This window comes from Salarias fasciatus, chromosome 14 (genome assembly GCF_902148845.1).
Source record: "Salarias fasciatus chromosome 14, fSalaFa1.1, whole genome shotgun sequence".
NCBI lineage: Eukaryota > Metazoa > Chordata > Actinopteri > Blenniiformes > Blenniidae > Salarias > Salarias fasciatus.
Genome location: NC_043758.1, coordinates 22,329,176 through 22,349,888, shown reverse-complemented (window position 1 = coordinate 22,349,888; position 20,713 = coordinate 22,329,176). Strand labels below are relative to the sequence as shown.

General features: G+C 42.2%; 1 long non-coding RNA gene across 1 annotated transcript; it reads left to right on the top strand.

The window, feature by feature from the left end:
* The first annotated feature begins 7,349 nt into the window (after positions 1 to 7,349).
* LOC115401094 (uncharacterized) lies at positions 7,350 to 18,744 on the top strand. The gene is made up of 3 exons (XR_003932859.1): positions 7,350 to 7,362; positions 9,488 to 9,494; positions 18,621 to 18,744. It is a non-coding gene; the product is annotated as an uncharacterized LOC115401094 (long non-coding RNA).
* Positions 18,745 to 20,713: the final 1,969 nt, after the last annotated feature.

The following is a 20,713-nucleotide window of genomic DNA, read 5'->3' as shown; positions in this document are numbered from 1 at the left end:
TACGTGATCAGCTGATTTCTAATGCTTATCTCACGGCTGTGAGAGACAAGTTGCTGTTGGAGGATGACCTCACGCTGGAGAATGCTCTTACAATCGCATGCCAGGTGGAGGCAGCGGTTAAAAATGCTACACTGCTTTCTTCAACTAAGACAGTCCCGACTGCGCCAGTGCAAGCTGTTGGTGCGTCAAGGGGGCGTGTCCAAGGACAGAGAGGAGCTTGCGCAGCTACAGCCCCTGCTCCTGAACGGGATAAAAAGAGGAATGGAAACCAGCGGCAACGTAAGTGCTTCAGATGTGGCTCCAAAAAGCATTTAGCTAATGATACAAACTGTCCAGCTGTTTCAGTAAACTGTAATAACTGCGGTAAAAAGGGACATTTCACCAAAGTTTGTAGCTCTGCTGCTAGTGAAATAAGAGAGGTGGTTGTTCCAGAACTAGCCATACTGCAGGTGAAAGATGTGAAACAGACAGCAGCAACCTTTGACAAAATTACCTGCAATGTCCACATTGAAGCACCTAAAGACAACTTTCATGTCCTGGAGTTGATTGTTGATACTGGAGCATCCGTATCTATCCTGCCAGAGACAATGTACAGACAGTATTTTGCAGACTGCTCGCTGACTGAACCTCAAGTCAAACTGGTCACTTATGCTAAACGTGAAGTGCCTGTTGTTGGTTGCCTGCCAGCAACAGCAGCCATTGCAGGGCAAGACAGCAGAGTTCCAGCCTCATTCCACATTGTTAAAGCTGGATCACCTTTGATGGGCCTGGACTTGATTAAAGCACTCAGTGTCAACATTATTGGAGGCAAGGTGAACTACAGTGCAGAAACTGATTCAAATACAGCTACGCATGACAATCAAAGCACAGCAGTGCAAATGGTTAATTTGACCCCACCGCAGCAGTTTGGATGTGTGAAAGGGTTCATCCACAAAGTACAAGTGGACAGCACCGTGCAGCCAGTGCGTCAAAAGTTGAGACGCCTACCACTGAGCATACGTAAGGAGGTGTCAGCAGAGCTCAATCGCCTACTTCAAGCTGGCATCATAGAACGTGTGGATGCGCCTGAATGGGTGAGTCCCTTGGTTGTGGCACGGAAACGTGGTGGAGGACTGCGGATGTGCGTGGATTTGCGTGAGCCCAATAAAAGTGTGATCATGGACTGTTATCCTCTCCCTCATATGGAGGGCATTTTTGCTGAGTTGGCTGGTGCTACACACTACAGCCAAATTGACCTGAGTTCCGCTTACCACCAACTGCCTTTACACCCTGACAGCCGGAATCTCACTGCATTCATAACACATGAGGGTGTCTTCAGGTACACACGTGTACCCTTTGGCCTGGCATCAGCGCCGTCTGCTTTCCAGAAGATGATGCAGATGATCCTGAAGGACTTACCAGGAGTTCAAAACTACTTGGATGACATCATAATTTATGGTGATTCAAAAGAAAAGCACGACCGACACCTACAAGCTGTTCTGCAGAGGCTGTCAAATGCTGGACTTCAGATTAACTTGAACAAAAGCTCATTTGGTCAGACCAGCATTCCTTTCCTCGGACATGTGGTTTCAAAGGAAGGTCTGCGCCTGAGCCCAGATCACCTGACTGCCATCGCAGAGGCTCCTGCACCAAAAGACATGGCAGCACTGCGCTCTTTCCTGGGCTTAACTTCCTGGTTCAGCAAGTTCCTTCCCAACTATGCAACGCTGGTCGAGCCACTACGACAGCTACTCAGAACAAACGCCCAGACTGAGCTGCAATGGGATGCAGCAGCAGAAAACAGTTTTGCGAAGCTGAAAACACTGCTTCTTGAGAGTCCTGCACTTGCCATCTATAACCCAAAGCTTCCTACCTTCATCACGACAGATGCCTCAGACTATGGGTTAGGAGCTGTCCTGACGCAGCTACACCCAGACAACAATGAATGCATCGTTGCCTTTGCTTCTCGTACACTGTCAGCTGCAGAGAGGAAATATTCTACGACTGAAAAGGAGGCCCTGGCTTGTGTTTGGGCTGTGGAACGATGGCGTACTTATGTGTGGGGACACAGATTCACACTCAGAACCGACCATCAAGCTCTGACCACCCTTCTCAACACCAAAGGCATGAACAGAGCTGGCATGAGAATCGCCAGGTGGTCAGCGAGATTGATGTGTTTTCAATATGATGTGCAGTACCGCCCAGGTACACAGAATGTAATGGCAGACTGTCTTTCACGTGTTCCCCTCGCTACCTCCAACACGACTGCAGAAGCTGAGCAAGAATTATTCACAGAAATAGCTGAGATTTCTCCTCTCCTGATGGCAGTGCCACTTACAGATTTTAAAGCTGAATGTGAGGACTGTCCTGAACTTACAAAGCTGCGACAAGTCATTCAGTCTGGATGGCCTAAGTCAAAAAAAGCTCTTCCAGGTGATGTGCAGCCTTACTTCCTGGTGCGACATGAACTAGCTGTTGAGGCGCCGCTGATCTTCCGTGGAGCTCGCCTGATGGTGCCTAAGTCTCTTCAAATGAGGATCGTCCAGCTGGCACATGAAGGGCACCAGGGTGTGGTTCGCACGAAACAACGCCTCAGAGAACTCTACTGGTGGCCACGCATGGATGATGTGGTTCACACAGTTTTGTCGGCCTTCACAATCTGCCAGTCTTGTGACAAAACAGCCAAAACGCCTGTGGCCCCAATGCAGCCTGTGGAATTTCCAGGGGGCCCTTTTCAACATGTGGCTGTGGATATTGTTGGTCCTTTTGACCTGGGGACCTATGGCTGCAGATTCGCCATTACTCTCATGGACTATTTCAGCAAATGGCCGGAAGTTGCCTTTACTTCATCTGCAACTACAGACACTGTCATAAGGTTCCTGGATTCCATCTTTGCACGTGAAGGAAATCCCTGTGCCATTACAACTGATAATGGCCCACAATTCACGTCTTCTGTCTTCACTGACTTTCTCAAAGAGAGGGGCATCAAGCACATCAGGACAAGTGTTTACCATCCTCAAGCGAACGGATGTGTGGAACGCTTTAATAGAGTGCTTAAGGACTGTGTTCAAGCAGCTCAGGTAGCTCAACGCCCGTGGAAACCAGCCAGTCACTGAAATGCTGCAGAGCTACAGAGCAACTGCTCATGCAACGACAGGTGAATCCCCTTTCCAGCTTCTGAGAGGACGACCGATGCGGACAAAACTGAATGTTCTGCTACCACCAACAGACAGCGGGACATATGCTCACGTTGCAACCAGAGTTGCCATGCAGCAGAAAAAAAGCAAATGCTACACAGACAAGAAACGAGGTGCCAAAACTCCCAAGGTCACAGTCGGTGCCAAGGTCCGGGTGCGCAAGCCTTTTCGTGTGGGAAAAGGAGAGAGACAGTACACTGACCCAATGTCTGTGGAGCAACAGACAGGACTGAGCACCTTTATCCTGAGTGATGGGAAAAAGTGGAACGCAACACGCCTTTCTCTCTGTCCAGACGGCACAGAGGAAGCACAGAGAGCTGGTACTGAAAAGACCAGTAGCCCAGCTAAGAATATGACAAGACAAACTACTCACAGAGACAGACAGAAACCAGCTTGGACAAAAGATTATGTAATGAAGTAGCTCCAAGCCTAAAGCAAAACTAAGCTGATTAGGTGACGGTAATTTTAAGTTTAGTTGCTACATTTTGAGTTTATAAGTCACATTTTCAGTTAGTCTTATACGTTAATAAGGTTATTTGGAAATGCTTGAATAATTTATGTTTGTTATAAATGTATGGAGTCAGACCTTATTTCATTACTGAAGGTTTTATCTGAAAACAGTATTTCATTTCATTTCATTTCATTTCATTATCTGGATACAGTATTTCATTTGAGTTTGGTTTGCATTGAATGACAGTTGAAATACAAAATGCTAATTCTACTTGTGTCAAAGATTGTTCATACAAAGAAGTGTTCTTTCTGAGTAACAGGGGAGATGTTGTGTTTACAGACTCATGCAGTAACAGTAATAGTGTGACACTACCAGATATGGCCAGTGAGTGGCGCTAGAAGAGAATGTAAGATAGACTGGTAGAAGAAGTGCTGAAGAAGAGTGGTTGTTTTTCTACAATGCTACGTGATGTCTGTATGTGCCACTGCTACAAGTTGAGTAAAGAGTTTAACTGGATCATATGACTCCGTCTTCCTGAATAACCCACACAACAAATATCTATATAAAGAATGGATTTCTTGGCATAGAAAAACTGTAATACTGTATGCGACCATACATGAGTTACAAACACAACTGAACCACAAAACATGAACAGTTTTTTTATTATTATTATTAGTATTACTATTATTATTATTATTATTGTTTTAGGTCTGGTTAAAACTTTTAACATTTCCATCAAAGATCCAACAGTACATAAAAACCAGCTCCCCTTACATCAATTCAACTGACTAACAAGCCATTAACCATTGACTTCATCAGGAAATACAAGACAGAATTTTTTTGAAACAGGCTCATTAAGAAACAATCAACCATTTGGAATTCAGGGGCATTCACCACAGAGCAGATTGTCTTAAGTTCTCTCCAGACAGAAAGTGACATGTTGCTGCATGAGGCTTATTTTTTCAGCACACAGTATGTTTCAAGTCAGTAAAGGACACAGATGAGAAGGACCTCGGGCATAAAAGGCATCTTGCCATCTGAAAAGAAAACTTCTGATGAGCAAGGACACATTGTTGGAAAATAAAGTGCAGTTTGCCCAAACTCGTCTTGTCGCTTCACCTGAACGTGTCACATTCCACACAGTCATTATCGAGCTCCGTGGGGTGGCAGGGCTAATTTCTGACAAAACACTCCATAAAAGACAGTGTGTTTAAAAAGACAAAGACAACCTGACCTCGCTGCGCTGAAACATTAATTCTGTATTCAGCTGCTTTCTTGAAATAAAGTGTCCAATTTATTTTTTTTCCTGCAAATACTTCCAACTGCTTTATGGCAACCAAATCAAATTGAAACTCGACTGCCTTGGTAACCAGAAATGTGAAAAAAATAGTGCTGGGCAACGATTACATTTCTTAATCGCGATTAATCGCATACATTTTCAGTGATTAATCGCGATTAATTGCTTTATGAGCATAATACAATCATGAATTCAAAAGTACTCTGTAATTAAAGCCGCAAGCGGCATTGGGCGGGACCGAGCTTCCCCGCCATCCTGCGACTGAGACGTCCACCCACTAATATGGAGTTGTTAGCATCTCTCATCCACTAATATGGAGTTGTTAGCATTTCCCATCCACTAACATGTAGCTGTAAGCATCTCTCACCCACTAACATGGAGTTGTTAGCATCTGTCATCCACTAGCATTGAGTTGTTAGCATTTCCCATCCACTAACATGTAGCTGTTTGCATCTCTCACCCACTAACATGGAGTTGTTAGCTTCTCCCATCTGCTTTTGACAGTCACTGAATAAAGGCACTGAGTGTCAGAGTTTGATTGACAGCTGCTGTCAGCTGTGTAACTGCTCTGTACGCCCATATACAGTCATGTCAGAGTGGGAGAGAGGAGAAAATAAAAGTTTCTGTTTGGGAAACAACTGCTCCTTATTCCTTTCCTGTTTGGCAAAATTGAACAAAAAATATCACGTTTGACAGGAAATTTAGTTGTCTTTCAGTTGGTGAGGATTTCAGAGCAATCAGACTTTTAGTTTGGACCGCAGAGTTTGTGAGAAGCGTGAGATTTTTCCCCATCCAGCTCCATTATAACTGAGAACAAAAAAAAGCAGAACGCACACCTTTTCATTCTCGTGAAAACTGTCATATATCAAGATATTTTCCCCACTAATGTGACATCATCTTGAGAACCTGGTGACGCTTTACGTGAGCTCTGTTTGTTGATAGGAGTCACGGTTTAGCCACACTCGACGCTTGTTTGAGGTGCTGAAAAAAGACGAACACGTCAATGTTGGTTTGATCTCTCTGCGACAGTGACATTCCTACGGGTTGTGGCGCCTATTTTACTGTTTCTAGGTGGCGCTAGAGAGCAGATGAGGTTAATTTTTCCATTTTATAACATTTTTTGCCGGTCATGATGTGCGTGCCAAATTTGGCGAGTTTTCGTGCATGTTTAGGGGGTCAAATTAGGGTCTGTTTGGGGGTCGGAATAATAATAACCATGAAACCAACGAAGAACAACAGAGACCTTGCCCTCTGGGCTCAGTCCCGAATGATCATCGTGCTCCCAACCGTTTCAGGGACCTCAGTTTTTTTTGCAAGAATTTTGCAAAAAGCATAATTTTACAAAAACAATTTTACAATTCATCAAATATGATTCATAATAGCTTAAAAACTTAAAATACCAAGTCTTTACCAAGATTGCCACCCCCGACCCCCCCAACACACACACACACACCAGCAAGAGCAGAGCAGATGAAAAACGAAGTTTGTTATGAGCACACACTTTCTCAAACTTCATTCTATTTCTGACCTTCAGACAGAGAAGGCAGGATAAATCAGATTGTGTGTTGAAGGGAAATTTACTTTATTTTGCTTGTTTTCAGGTGCCTGAAGACTGCCCAGCGGGCCGAAACATTGTGCCAGTGTAGTGCCAAAAAGTGACTCCCTGCCAGAAAGTGATTTCCGGTCCGCGGACAGCTGAAAAGCGCAGCTTCTGTGGCTCTGCGGCCATCTTCATTGAGCTCAAACAAGTTTGTATATGATCATCGAATGATGTTTATTTGTGTTTCCTGTACCTCCTGTACGTCCAGCCTTATATCGCTGTCAAATACCGGTAAGCTAGTTGGCGATTTTACTCTAGCTTGTAGTTATGCTAATAAAGATATGTGTCACCGAGGTGTTCTGTGTTTTTTTTTTTTTGGCACCAAAATTACTAGATCGCTCAACAGAATAATTTCATCCCAAGCAGTGCTTTGTACGGATTGAAAATTGAACAAAGGGACATTACAATGTCAGAATCAGCTTACTTCACCTGCCACAAACTGATGCCTCTGGTATTGTATATAGAGCGATATTTTGCCCCCAATATGATTTAAAATAACACAGCAGAGTCACATTTACAACATTTGAGCACAACCAAGCCTTAAGAGCACTTGAAAAATGTGTAAAGGGACATTACAATGTCAAAATCAACTTGTTTTGCTTGCCAAAAGCTGATTTTGTGGACCAGAAATCACTTTCTGGCAGGGAATCACTTTTTGACACGATACCGGGAAAAGACGCGATTTAAGTTTCACTTTGGTTTTCGTTTTGCGCTCCTCATTTCAGTTAGTGTCTCATACCAGCCTTTTCCTCATGATTTTTCTGATAATTCGGCTGAGTTCATTATGGCAAATAATGAGGAATGAGCCGTGTTTCACCGCAGAAAGCGCTGCAGCTGTGTGCTTTTTTTGACGCTCAGCTGGACCACAATATGTGTGTGTGTGTGTGTGTGTGTGTGTGTGTGTGTGTGGGGGGGGGGGGGGGGGGGGTTAAAGCCTCATGAAAATATCTGTTGGCGTGAAAGAAGCAGTGCCCAGTCCTAGAAAAAAATTATCCTTTTGGTTAAAGGTGGAATACAACATTTTCTCGAAAAGACGAAGCCCCACGTCTGTTACACTTTTTGAACAATGCGCATGCGCCAGACCATCCGCCCGGCTCTCCTGCTTCTCCCAGAAAACGCGGAAGTGTACGAGCGCGATCTCCTCTTCTCCGGCGTGCACGGCTCTGTAGAGTTTCTGCGATCCGCCTCGCTCATAAATAAAGCTTTTTTTTTTTCCGAAACAGCTACAGTTTCATTATGTCAGACTCGCCATCGGTAAGTACTAGCTCAGAAGCTCACCGGCTACATAAACACTCTGAGTGCGCATGCGCAAAAGGGAGAAGCTGATTGGCCGCAAGCACGTAGAACCGCCTTTCGAAAGCAGCTCGTCAAAATGATTGACAAACAGACCCACCAATTATTTAGGTGATCCACCCGGAAATCAAAATGTTGTATTACACCTTTAATGTGAAGATTTCTTAAATGTCTATCGGATAAGTTATCCTGACGCAGGACGAGATCTGTGGAAGGGAATGTTGTCAGTAAGTGTTTTCTCTTCTGTTTGATTCAGATATGCCACCATTCATAAAAAACCTCCGGTCATTGTAAAACAGAACTCACAAACACTGGATTGTTAACCCTCTAAAAAAGATCATGAGCTTGGATTAGATTATCGTAAAACAGATTAAGTTTCCTAATCGTGTCCACAAACAAACTTCCAACGGTCACCATTGTACAAGGTACCAAAAACTGGTATTCAAATAAGTTACGTAAAAGTAATTGAGTAACTTCATTATTTCGTGGTGGGAGAATTTTGTGTTACCTCTTCAAGTTATTTTACAGAGTGGCTCCAGCCACTCGTGCCCCTGAAAAGGAGAAGCTGCACAGAAAATGGATGGATGGATGGATGGATGGGATTTTTGTGTGCAAGATTGCATATCTGTGTTTCATTATTATTTGTTCATGTATGAATACAGTTAATATGTGTGTTGGGATGTATATTGAAGTTTGCCGCAAGGGGGGGATTGCTTTGTAGTCTATACATTAGTCTGAGTTCATTGTCAAGAAAGTACACGTAGAGCCATATGAAATCCGTGTTAACGGAATCGCGGACGGAATCGCGGAAATGACCAATAAAAACGGAATTGGAATAAAACGCGGAATATTGCGGAATTCGTCCTAATCTGGTCTGAAATTCAGTTTTCGGGAGTAAATGGAACCTTACCGTGCAAAGCAAACATGCCGGGGGACCGCCCGAGCTTCTGCAACGTGTACGTCACTTCCACAGTGCTGCTAACATGCTAAAGGTGCGTTCACAACGCCAAATGCTTTCCGCGATTTTGCGTCAAAATACAATTGAAAACAAATGTGAACGCGCGTTCAAGCCACGACGAGACGCGACGCAACAACACGATGTCCAAGCGAGCTGCTCCCTCCCCTCTCACACATTCAAAAAAGTTATGAAACTGCACGCTAAGTGCTAAATACAGAGCAGAACAGTACACGGACTTTTATGCCTCAGGGGAAAAGCTTTTTTGTAAACACTGTCAACGTACTGTGGACTGGACTCGCAAAGACGCATGCGACTAATTGAAAAGTATTTCTTTGTTGCAGGACTTTAAACATTAAATGGACTGTTATATCCTATTAAATTGTGGACATTTATTCATTTCCACTGACCAGACACCTTTTTTTAAGGTAAAAATGAGCATAAAAAACAAAATACCAAATTCAGAAATATTAAAACGGAAAAAACGGAATTTGGGAAAAAATAAAACGGAATTGGGGAAAAAATAAAACGGATTTCATATACCTCTATACACGGTATCAGTAAGTTAAAGTTAGAAAGAGTAATGTTTCTGAGAAATGTAAAGTTTAATGACTGATATTAGAATATATGTTTGTGTTTTAGGTTTACAACCTGAAAATTCAATAACCGCAAATATTAGTGAGAGTCAGGGTGTTTAATTTTTCAAAGAAATTAGTGCAGGGGTCATTGGGAGAAGGCTATGTGGCGTGACTGTGTGTATTTCCTGTTGAGTGTAGGGGAAATAAATGTGTTGATTAGTGAGTTATACTCGCCGTACTTTCTTGAAAACCCTTCCAGAGGAGGGTTCTCTAATTATAGTAGACAGTCAGGTGAAATCTGGACACACAGCTTCAACCACATTAGTCAGAGAAGAATTACTGAGCTGACAGAAAGTAAAAGCAGGTCAAATTTAAGATTATTTGCTGTGAGGTCTGTAATGGAAATTTCTCATGTATGCATGCTTTTTCTCACTTGTAGTGCTCGCAGAGGTATTTTTGTAAACAACCGTAGCTCACACACTCAGATGTGTGGGGAACCGCGAATGCTTTGTCTAGAATTTACTTTTCCTGATAATCTTAGCGTAGCAGCTGCGGGCACTCGTGGGAGTCTTCCTGTGTCCAGCCTATGGCTGGGTGCAGTCAAGGCCCCTGGGAGTGAACGTAGCAGATAGTTATTAGAGGCTTGCACGCCCCTGCGAGGGCAGAACTCACTCTGTTACTCCGTTGACTGCGTGACTTCTCCTGCTGTACAGCATAATAAAAGATACCAAAACGAACTCACCGGCGGAAGCCCTTTATTAAATAAAATTGCCATAACAGGTCCCTGGAAAATTTCGTGTTGAGATGTGTCAAATGGCAGGAGTGCAGAATGGGAGTCAACAGAAGTTGTTCACTATTTCTGTTGTCGTCATTATTCTCAGTGGCACATGACTGTCAAAAAATACACAAAAAAGCTGACAAATATGTACGAACTTCACTTTTTTGTGAAGTTTAATTATAAAACTTCTGCCTCCAGGCTGCATTGTAATTATTATTATTGAAATGTTCAACACAAGCAAGACAGCAACACAATACCAAACCCACACAAGCGCAGACATTGTTCTTCAATAATGTCACTGAATCAGACGCCCTGCCAGAGAACTCACGGAACTCACAGCAGAAGATGGAAATTTAAAACAAAGCGGAGAAAATGACTGGAGAGTACACAACAGGACCTGCTGCTCAAATCCCTGGAAGTTACGAAAGAGTCCAAGAGATCTTTTATATTTTTTTTCATCTGTTGCTGTCGCAGTCTTGAAAACAATAAAAAAAAAATAAATAAATAAAATAAGTTTCACTCTGCAACATGTCATTTTAAACCACAATCCCCCCACGGCCAAACTTTTTCCCTGCAGGAAACCCCGGTATGTGAGGAGAGGGTGTGGTGCCCTGTGTGGGGTGGCCCCCGGTGGGTCTGGGGGTGGTGGGCCCTGGGTCTGGGTTCTCCCGCTGCCCCCTCTCTCTCCTCGCCTTCACTCCTCCTGATGCATGATGGGTGGGCGCTTCTTGGGTCAGCAGCTCCTTGGCTATGGTCGCCGTCCCCCCCAGTCCTGGCTGGGGGGCTCCTGGGTGACAGGGGTGCCTACTCCCTACTATCATGGATTTGACTTGAAACATCATGTAAACTGGGGCCTCAAGCGCCCTCACCTTCACCCACAATGCAGTTGCACGGCCTTCAATGCTCGTCTGCCTCGTCTAAAACTCAGTGTGTTGTTTGTTCCTCAGCATGAGGGCTGCTGCTCACGCAGACAGACATCCTTTCGCTGCTTGACAGCATCAATCTGGGCTGATGGGACACCCGCACTGGTGGCTATGAAAGACATCCTTCAAGCCACACATACCATGGAATGACACATATAGCCTTTCACTCCTCAGTGACACACACTATGATCCTGTCCTCTGCTGACAGACAGCCTGACTCAACCATTTACTCCTTCTCCTCTCCTCTCCTTCCACAGTACAGTATTCAGTATCCCAGCAGTGCTTTTGAAATATTGCTTAAAAGCGAACTCAGGGCTTTTCAGTGTGTGTGTGAGTGTGTGTGTGAGTGTATGTGTGTGTGTGTGTGTGTGTGTGTGTGTGTGAGTGTATGTGTGTGTGTGTGTGTGTGTGTGTGTGTGTGTGTGTGTGTGTGTGTGTGTGTGTGTGTCCCAGTAAAATGGTCCTCTAGCTCTCGCTCAGCCTGTGGTTCCGCTGCAGATCCACACTGAGCTCTGGTGAAATCTCTTGTCTGTCTGGCCGATGCCACTGGCTGTGCACTTGAAGCGAAAATCAAATCTGGCATGTTTGCGCAGACAAAATGTTACTACTGCAAGTGAAACTAATCAGCGCTTTGATCACCACAGCATGTGCACAACATCCAGCAAAATATGCAGTCATTTCCACAACGCCAATTTATGTCCAGCTCTCACACAATTTCCACCACTCACAACTCCCGAGGTCCTGGAAACATACAGAAACAAAACTCTTAATGCAACATTTCCAACAGCAGAATTTGTCAATAAGCCAACTTCTTTTCACTTGATGAATAGTGTTGGCCTCTAATCCTCTGGTTTGTAGCATAAAACGTCTTTGTAAATGCCATCTAAAGAAGTGCCAGACTTTCCATTGTGAGGAACTGACTGAATTGTGAATCCGTCAACGTGTCACAGTATTGGAGGTGGTTCCTTCAACAGGATTACCTGTTTGAATGAAGGATTAATGGAAACGGGACACATGGATGTTTTAATGGGTAAACACTTAAGTCAAGCAAAAAACCTCTAATCCTGTAATCCTATAATACAGTCTCACCTCTGATTTGTATTGACTCTGAAATGCAGAAACAAACAGTAAGTAAAGCTTTGGTTCAAAGGTGGATGAAAGCTCCACTGTCAGCACTTTGCTGTTTGCTGACAAAGACTCAATGTTGATGCCCTGCTGTCAGTGATAAATGTTAAATTCTGCTGTTATTGAGGATGAGGTGTGAAAATTTTCTCTATTCTCTTTGCTATTGCAGAGTTATGTTAACATGTTTAAATGCTCATTTTCATCTGAGGGAACACTGGAATGTTTCATACTGGTTGACGCTGAGGCGCTTGGTCGAGTTTGCTCACAAATAAAAGGAGGAATCTGGATTTAGCCATGTAGCCAATTCCTACATGGATTTTTAAATCAATACCTGGACTGTTCTCAGATGATCTTTTCAAAAATTGTCATCTGTTCTCATCAGATGGGAACATTTTCTGCTGCCTTTGAAACAACAGCAGTGAAGCCTCGACTGAAGACGGACAGATTGGATCCTCACATTATTGATATCAGAACAGTGTGTGACTTATTTAAGTAATTTTTGGGAAAATACAGGGCTATTCTAAGCCATCTGGTTGTAATACATATAGAATCTGCTTTCCTATTATTGTGCTAAATAAAAAATGGTCTTCTGTGAAAAAGACACGGTCTGCACAGCAGCATATGACACAGTGATTATTGCTCGGCATTATTGGACCCTTCACAGGCGTGTAAATCATGAGTGTGATGACTCCTTCAGCCTGACATGACAGCTTGTTGGTGGTGTGTGTGTGTGTGTGTGTGTGTGTGTGTGTGTGTGTGTGTGTGTGTGTGTGTGTGTGTGTGTGTGTGTGTGTGTGTGTGTGTGTGTGTGTGTGTGTGTGTCTCACTCCCTGACTCACTTTGCCACTACTGTAAGCAGTGAAACATATTTATCCACTCCTCCACATCGATAATGTCAAAGGGCTGACTGTTAAATAGTTCAGTTATACCCAGTTTTCTATCTTGGGTTTGAGGACAAAAAGAGAGAAAAATGACAAAAGTGAGAAATAAACTTCATAATAATAGATCTTATAGTTTCTACATCGTTTTCAGGAGTGACCTCCAGTACAGTGTCAACTGTCCAAAGTTTATTGTCGAGATCTTTGCCAGACATGATACATCTTTAAATGATATTTTGTATCATAGGTAAAAAAGATTGAGATGAAAATATAAAAACACTAAAACACCCTCTCCTGCTTGATATCTCTCCTGCAGTGTTTCACAGGCTGTTTCTGAAAGCAACTCTAAAATGTTCTTTTGATGGCCAGGCTTGATATGTATTATCATAATATGTACGTTTATTGGAGCATTTCCATTTTTTAAGCATCTTTTTTGAATGAAGTCAACAGTACCAAACTTGAAATTGCCACACAAAATTTGATGGCAGCTAAATTTCTTCATTTTCAATGCTTTCTCTATGCAAAATGTGTTGTTTAAATAAACAGTGCATCATTGAATTATAGAACATTTACGAGTTTCTGCAAATGTTATCCCAAAATGAATCATTATTATAGAGTTCAAGTTTTAAAATCAAATGATTTCTCACACTGACAAATTACCAACTGGAAGACAATAATATCAACAAATACTTTACGGTTGTTTTGTTTTTCGCTCCATAATAGCACCGTTTTATATTGCCCTGCAGCAATGCAGCTTTTTCACAGTTATTAGCTATCATCCATTAAACCTACACTAAGGAACTTTTCAACCTTAATAAAACATTTTAATATCTTTTGTGATGATACTTTAACTTACAACTAGTTGAATGACCCCTCTGTCACGGGCTGAGGGTGTCAGTATTGCTTTCACTTGGACTGAGCAGCTGTGAGGAGGGTGGTAGGAACCCTGCACACCAAAATCTCCAAATGTGCAAACTGCTTTACGGCATGCGTCACATCACGATATAAAACATTGTTTAACCACCATTAGATTCATTACCTCGTCGCTATCCATCCTTCACACAGCCACTGGAAACAAATGAAGGCAAGTTCAGTCCGACAGCATGCCACCGGGAGCAGCAATTTACGACGCCACGCGCTAGTCCTCATGGGAACTGTAGTATTCGGTCAGGCAAAACACTACCGCTTTTGTCCACTGGCGCCGCCAAAATCAACGAAAACTGAAAGTTCCTTAGTGTCGCTTTAATAGTTAATGGGTCAATGGGACGCTCAGCAGCAGCTGCTGCTCAGACGAAGCACCCACAAAAGAATCACATCTCAACAGACACCGTTTTCTCAATTGCCAGTCAAATTGTCAGAAATAGAGGGAAGATGCATGAAGACACACTCTATTTAGACCTGCAGTTATTCTTATTATGTTTGTATTTCATGCCTCGATGGTTTTGTTTCATGCATGGATGAAAGGCAAAGTTGTAGTTACGCTAATTGGAGAGCCATACCTTGAGTGGGTTGTTGATGATTGATAAAGTACTAATAAGTAGTAGCGTCAATCTCAACATGAGTGTCGGTGATGGGACATTTTCTTTTTAAGATCCCAGATGTCATCAAATCAATATGCATTAATTTCACCCACTCATTAGTGTCTCATCCAGCATAGTTCTCCAGAAGTCTTTGTTTTAACTTTCTTTTAAATATAGATAAAGTGGCAGAGATTTTTTAGATCACTTTCCAACTCATTCCATATCCGAGGCCCTCTATAACATACACCAAAGCAAGTAATTTGTAGTGTTCTATTTTTCCCTTTATAAAGGAACTTTTGTCTGGTGTCATGTTGATGAGAGGGTAGGGATAATGAAAGGAGCTCAGTCAGTCTATTGTTTAACCCATAGATCACTTTATAAATTAAACAAGCATTATGATACAGATTATTTTCAGGGAGTCTTAATAGTCTATATCTATGGAAGAGTGGGTCACTGGGAGCGTTATAAGAAGCCCAAGAAATGGCTCTCACTGCTTTCTTTTGCAATATGAATAGTTTTGTAGTATACGCAGGATATGTATTATTCCAAACAACATTGTAATAGTTTAAATGAGGCTCAAATAGTGACCTGTACAGAGTCAACAGTGCTTCGAATGGAAGAAATTTCCTGATTTTGTAAAATAGTCCAACGATTTTGGATAATTTTTTACTTATTTCATTGTCCATTTCAAAGTACTCTGTTCAGAATTATTGCTCGACTGCATTTGAATTTTTGATTCAATATATTTACTCACATCCTGGAGGGATACATCCTGATTGTCATTTCCCATCTATTCCTGATGAGAACTCTCTCATCATTTACCCAAATGAACAGGGCTGATGGGAAGAATTTGCAAATGATCGTCAGTTGGTTGAAGAAAGGAAGCTCAAAGCAACACAGCCAGACAATCGAGTACAAGCTCAGACCTGAATGCAAATGCAATCACGGCGCAACTGTATCCTGATAATGCCTGCAGACTATACCCCACCAGCTGGTGCATCGTTTAGTCCACAAGTTTTATCATTCAGATGACATTAAATCATATTATTCACTGGATAGCAAGGCAGCTTCTGCACCATACAAATATGATCAAGGGGTTTTAGCCGATATCCTGGATTTAAAATCATATGTCAGCACATGGTACAATTGCTCTCTCAATTTGCTTGTCCAATCTCCTCCAAACACAGGAATCATATTGAGCGTAATTCTTGATTATCTGTGAGAAGGAGGTGCTCTTGGAGTATATGAAGTGTGAGATTCTTAAGAATAAGTTCAAGAAGTGAACACACTATCAGGCAAGTAACACAGATCGTGAAGATATCATTAACTACCGACCAGACAGTCTATGAACACAAACCCTCATAGGGATTCAGTCACTGTTTCACTTTACAGGTACTCTGAGTGCCTCACAAAGGAAGACTAGGTGAGCAGCTAAATAGTTATTCTGAATAAGAACTAAAGGCTTTTGATGCTGAAAATAACTGAACTGAATAATGAGGGGTTCTGCATCCTTTTGGAGAATGATGTAACTTCAGACCTCCATGAGTCACAGTGACAGAAAGGAGCAATAAAAACATGGCTAGATAATACTAGGATAGTGAAAGAATGTCAAAAACAATGTATATTTCTTCTGATGCATTAAATTAGTTGTTCAAGAACTGTGATGGAACTCTGAAATTAAATTAAATTGTTGGTAATAATTGTTTGGTTCTTGTGAAAACAGAGAGATTTTCATCAAGTATATTCTGAGCCACAATAAATAAAAACCAAAGTTTGAAATTTAAAGGTCACTGTGGTGATATTTTACCGGGCCGGCCCACTTGAGGTGAACTTGGGCTGTCTGTGGCCCCTGAACTAAAATGTGTTTGACAGCCCTTGCATAAACAGTGCCAAGTCTTCTGGGGAGATTTGCTATTTACAAGTGAGTCTGGATTCCTTTGCACCAAAATTCAAGCGATGGCAGAAACAGAGACTTCACTGAGACGAGTAGCTGGGCTGAGTTTTCACTGCAGGGCCTTAGAAAATGCTGCGAACTTTGGCCCTTTGGGAGGAAACCCTACAGTTGAATTGCTGCTCCTTTGCATGGAGAAAACCTGGTTGGGGCAGTTGAGGGATATAATTAGGATGGCCCCTGGGTGCTTCCTGCTGGAGGGCTACCAGACAGGGCAAACTGGGATGAGACCCTGAAGTAAGCCCAGGACATACTGGAGGGATCAGATCGCTCCTGGAGCCCTGGGAGCTGCCTGCAGCTTCTCAGGCTGAGCTGCTTAAAAGGTATGACTAACAAAGAAAAAACATCCCCACAGCTCTACTTTTGTGCTGCCACCCTTAACCAGTTGAACAGATACATAGAATGATGTCTTAATGTTCCTGTTGTTTCTTGTTTACAAGAAATAATGAGGAAAATATGAACCATTTGGCCTCACAGCTCCAGGCAACCTCAGACATCCCATGACAACCTGAATTATTTCCACATCTCAGCATAATTAACTTTATCAGAAAATGACTGTTTTTTTCAAAAACAAAATTACCAGAGACCTGATCAGCAAGACCAAATTTGCTTAAATTTTTTATAAGAAAAGAATTTTCAGTATTTTAGAAAAGATCTTGCTCACTGTGATCTTAAAATGAAAAACATTTATTTGAGGCAGCAGGTGAGAAGGTAACAGCACAAGAGCCTGAAAATGTTATCAGCAAACCACTGAAAGAGTTGCAGGAAGTGAAGCAGCAGTCTTCAGCTCCAGTGACAGAAACATTTCTCTCTTCTTAAATCAACCATGAAGTCCACTGCTGCCAAAGAAAAGACATCCTTGTTTCCATGATTCTCTTGTTAGGGATTCAACTCGCAGCGTCTGAAGCAGTGACTGTCGAAAGATGTCACTGATCACTGAAGCACAAATTTTACAGCAAATTATCTGCTAAAGACTGAAATAAGGGGAGCAAAGGGATGGCGAGTTTTTTTTTTTCATATTGAAAAAAACAAGAACACATGATGAAATACATATGAAATCAAAGCACTGACACCAAGATTAATAAACCAACACTTGTAAACACAAATATAAAGATCATAAAATTTGATATGATCTGTTCTCCAGCATTATTATTAAGACTCGGGCTGAACGATATGGGCAAAATTTCATATCTCGATATCCATGCCAGATATCTCTATATCGATACGGTATATTACAATGGATTCAGTGAAAGCTAAGCATTTTTCAAAAAAATAAAAACATCATAATACTAAAGGATGTAAAAAAAATGCAGTTTTATTTATGTGAACTCACTGCCACTACCACCAAACTCGTTTGTACAGATTCTGTAACCACCCTCTGCCATCAGCTGTCAACCAGTAAACAAGGTTTTTGGTTACCTTACCTGTGCATGGGCAAGCTAACATGCAGGGCAAGCAGGGCAAATCTTGATATCGTTGATTTTGAGAAACTAATGTCCTGAATGTTCATATCACGATATCGATATGATAACGATATATCGTTCAGCCCTAATTAAGACACTGGGAAACCTGGTTCCTTTAATTTCATCTGAAGGACTAAAATATGTTCTCATGGTATTTAACAAGAAACATCTACAGAACCCCTGCTGAAATTAAAAAAAAAGAGCTGGGAAAAGGTAAGAAATGTTATCGTATTTTAAAAAGGATAGGTACATGTACTAACCTTGAGCTGGTGATCAATATTGAGTACCAATAATGTCAACGCTTTTTAATTTAAGCCTCGTTTATCTTCCATGCTATAAGCAGGCTTAAGTCGCTGCGAACTGACTCGGCTCAGTCTCTGCTTTGTTGCTACACTCACCTCTGACAGCCTTAAAGCTCGGGCTGGGTACCGTTAGATATTTTTTTTGGGTACAAGTACTTTTTCGATACCTCACGTACGGTACCAGTTCCTGAACGGTACTTTTTTCGGTACCTGCCTCCACGGCACACAGACGACGCCATGACGGCATTTGCACTTCATGCCACTGGGTGTGCTGTTTCAATGTTCAACCTTATTTTACACAGACACCACAGAGGAAGAAGGGTGCCGTAGGCTCTGCATGTTGTCAGAAAAAGAGTGTGAGTCGGTAAGACATGGTAATATGTTCAATGATGCGATGCACCGTTTTTTCAGTAAAAGAGACGAACTGAACGTTTCCGCGCATGTTCATTGACCGCACAGCCACTTGAAGAACCGAATCTGATACCCGTACGCACATCTCTTGTTCGGTACCAGTATACACCGAAGTTTTTCGGTCGGTACCACTTAGGTACCGTTAAACGGTACCCAGCCCTACTCAAAGCCGACAGTACGCAGTGTGGAGCATCTTTTTACACACAGTTATGATACTGTAGACTTTGTGCCACGTACAGGCTCCAGATCAGTAATAATGAGTGTATCAGTCTTGCTTTACTCATGTGTCACATTGTTTGGAGTAAAATCCTCCTGAGCAGTTAAACTAAAGAGCAACATCGAGTGAACTGCTGGTTCAAACGTCACTGGCAATTAAGCTGCCGGTGTTGTACAAAGCAACTTTCACCTCCTTTTAATATTTTGGCAGAACATAATTATACAGTCTGCTTTACTTCTGTCACTCATAAATATTGAAGATGTCCAACCCGCCGGCATCACCTGTCCTTTCTTTTCTTCTTGCTGACAGATGATGCTCTCTGCGTTGTATCGGAGAGCTTTTACAAGTACAAGTACACCTTGCAGCATCACACTGGATTTCCAATACTGGTATCAGTCCTGGTTCATCCCTGTTTTGGGATTTAATGTCACTTTTCACTGCAGTTGTTGGTGGATGAGGGATAAAATGAGAGACGTAACACAGCAGAGATGATGAATGTATCCCTCACTCTTTGGCAGCTGGCCTTGTTGGAAAGAGTCAGTGGATCAACCTGTGTGATGAAAGCTGATGCCAAGAATAAGATAAATCGTTGTTACCTGATAATCGTTGGCCGAGCCAATTATATGATTAAGATTGAAGTAAAATATCAAGAAAAAAACAGTAACCAAACTTCAAAAAACATCCTATTGGCTTGAAAGCATCGACTTGTATCTTTTATCAGCTACATCCAACTCAAGGGACGAAGAATCTCAGCTGAGAAAAACAGAAAGGAAGAGAACGCCATGGACACGTTGCTGATCCATCTCAGTCGCAGCACAAAAAGACAAGAGCCTAATGCTGTTGAGGAGTTTATAGAAAACAATTACCTGCACATGCAGATCGTATTTTTGGAGTAAGCACAGAGAACGCCTTGGATACAGAGGCAATACAAGAAAACTCCACAGAGAAAAGCTGTGACCTGTATTAAACCGGGTTGAAGCAGAAGAAATGTGAAGGAAAAGTGCAACCTCGGGCTGCACGATATCTCAAACTAATTGTGGATGCAATATCTCGAGTTCAATCGTGTGTATCGTCAACTGAAATGTAATTAATCCCATTTCTATTCACCGTGTACTCGTGTTGGGAAATTCAAATGACAGAATTTCAGATATGAAAGAAATGTGTGATTAATCTGAATGAATTCAGCAAGATTTAAGCAATTTATCAAGTGACAGACAAAGAGCATCATGAGGAACAAACCTCAAAGCTCATCCTCTATTTAAGTGTTTGTATTGATCACAAATCATCATCTGAATGCTCAACAATATTATCAGGTTTTTCTGGTAGACTGTGCTGCCAGTACAGACCTTTGTCTGAATATTGAAAGTTGGGGATTGTCTTTCATCCCCACAATGTTTGAACACTTTTGGGTCCCAACAACAGTGAATTATTTATTAATACAGTTTGTCTCCCATCTTTTCTTTTTTCTTTTTTTCCATTGGCCACACTGAGAAAAAGCCAGAAGCAAACAGAGTCAACATCCAAATCAATTAAAGTCTGAGCTGTGAACAAGTTTCAGAAAGCTGTGAGGCCAGAGGAGCATCGCTGCTCCCTTAAGAGGAAACAACAGCTCAACCGGCAGCTAATGATTTTACTGTCTGTCGCGCACAAACATCATCAGAAAACTTGCTCCAGAACAGATATGAGGAGCACAGAATCACTAGTGCAATGAAATATGAGGTAATGGTGGACAAGACAAAAAGGGGAAAAGTGACCGTCCATCTTCAGGAGCAGGACTGGATGAAGAGGAAAGCGG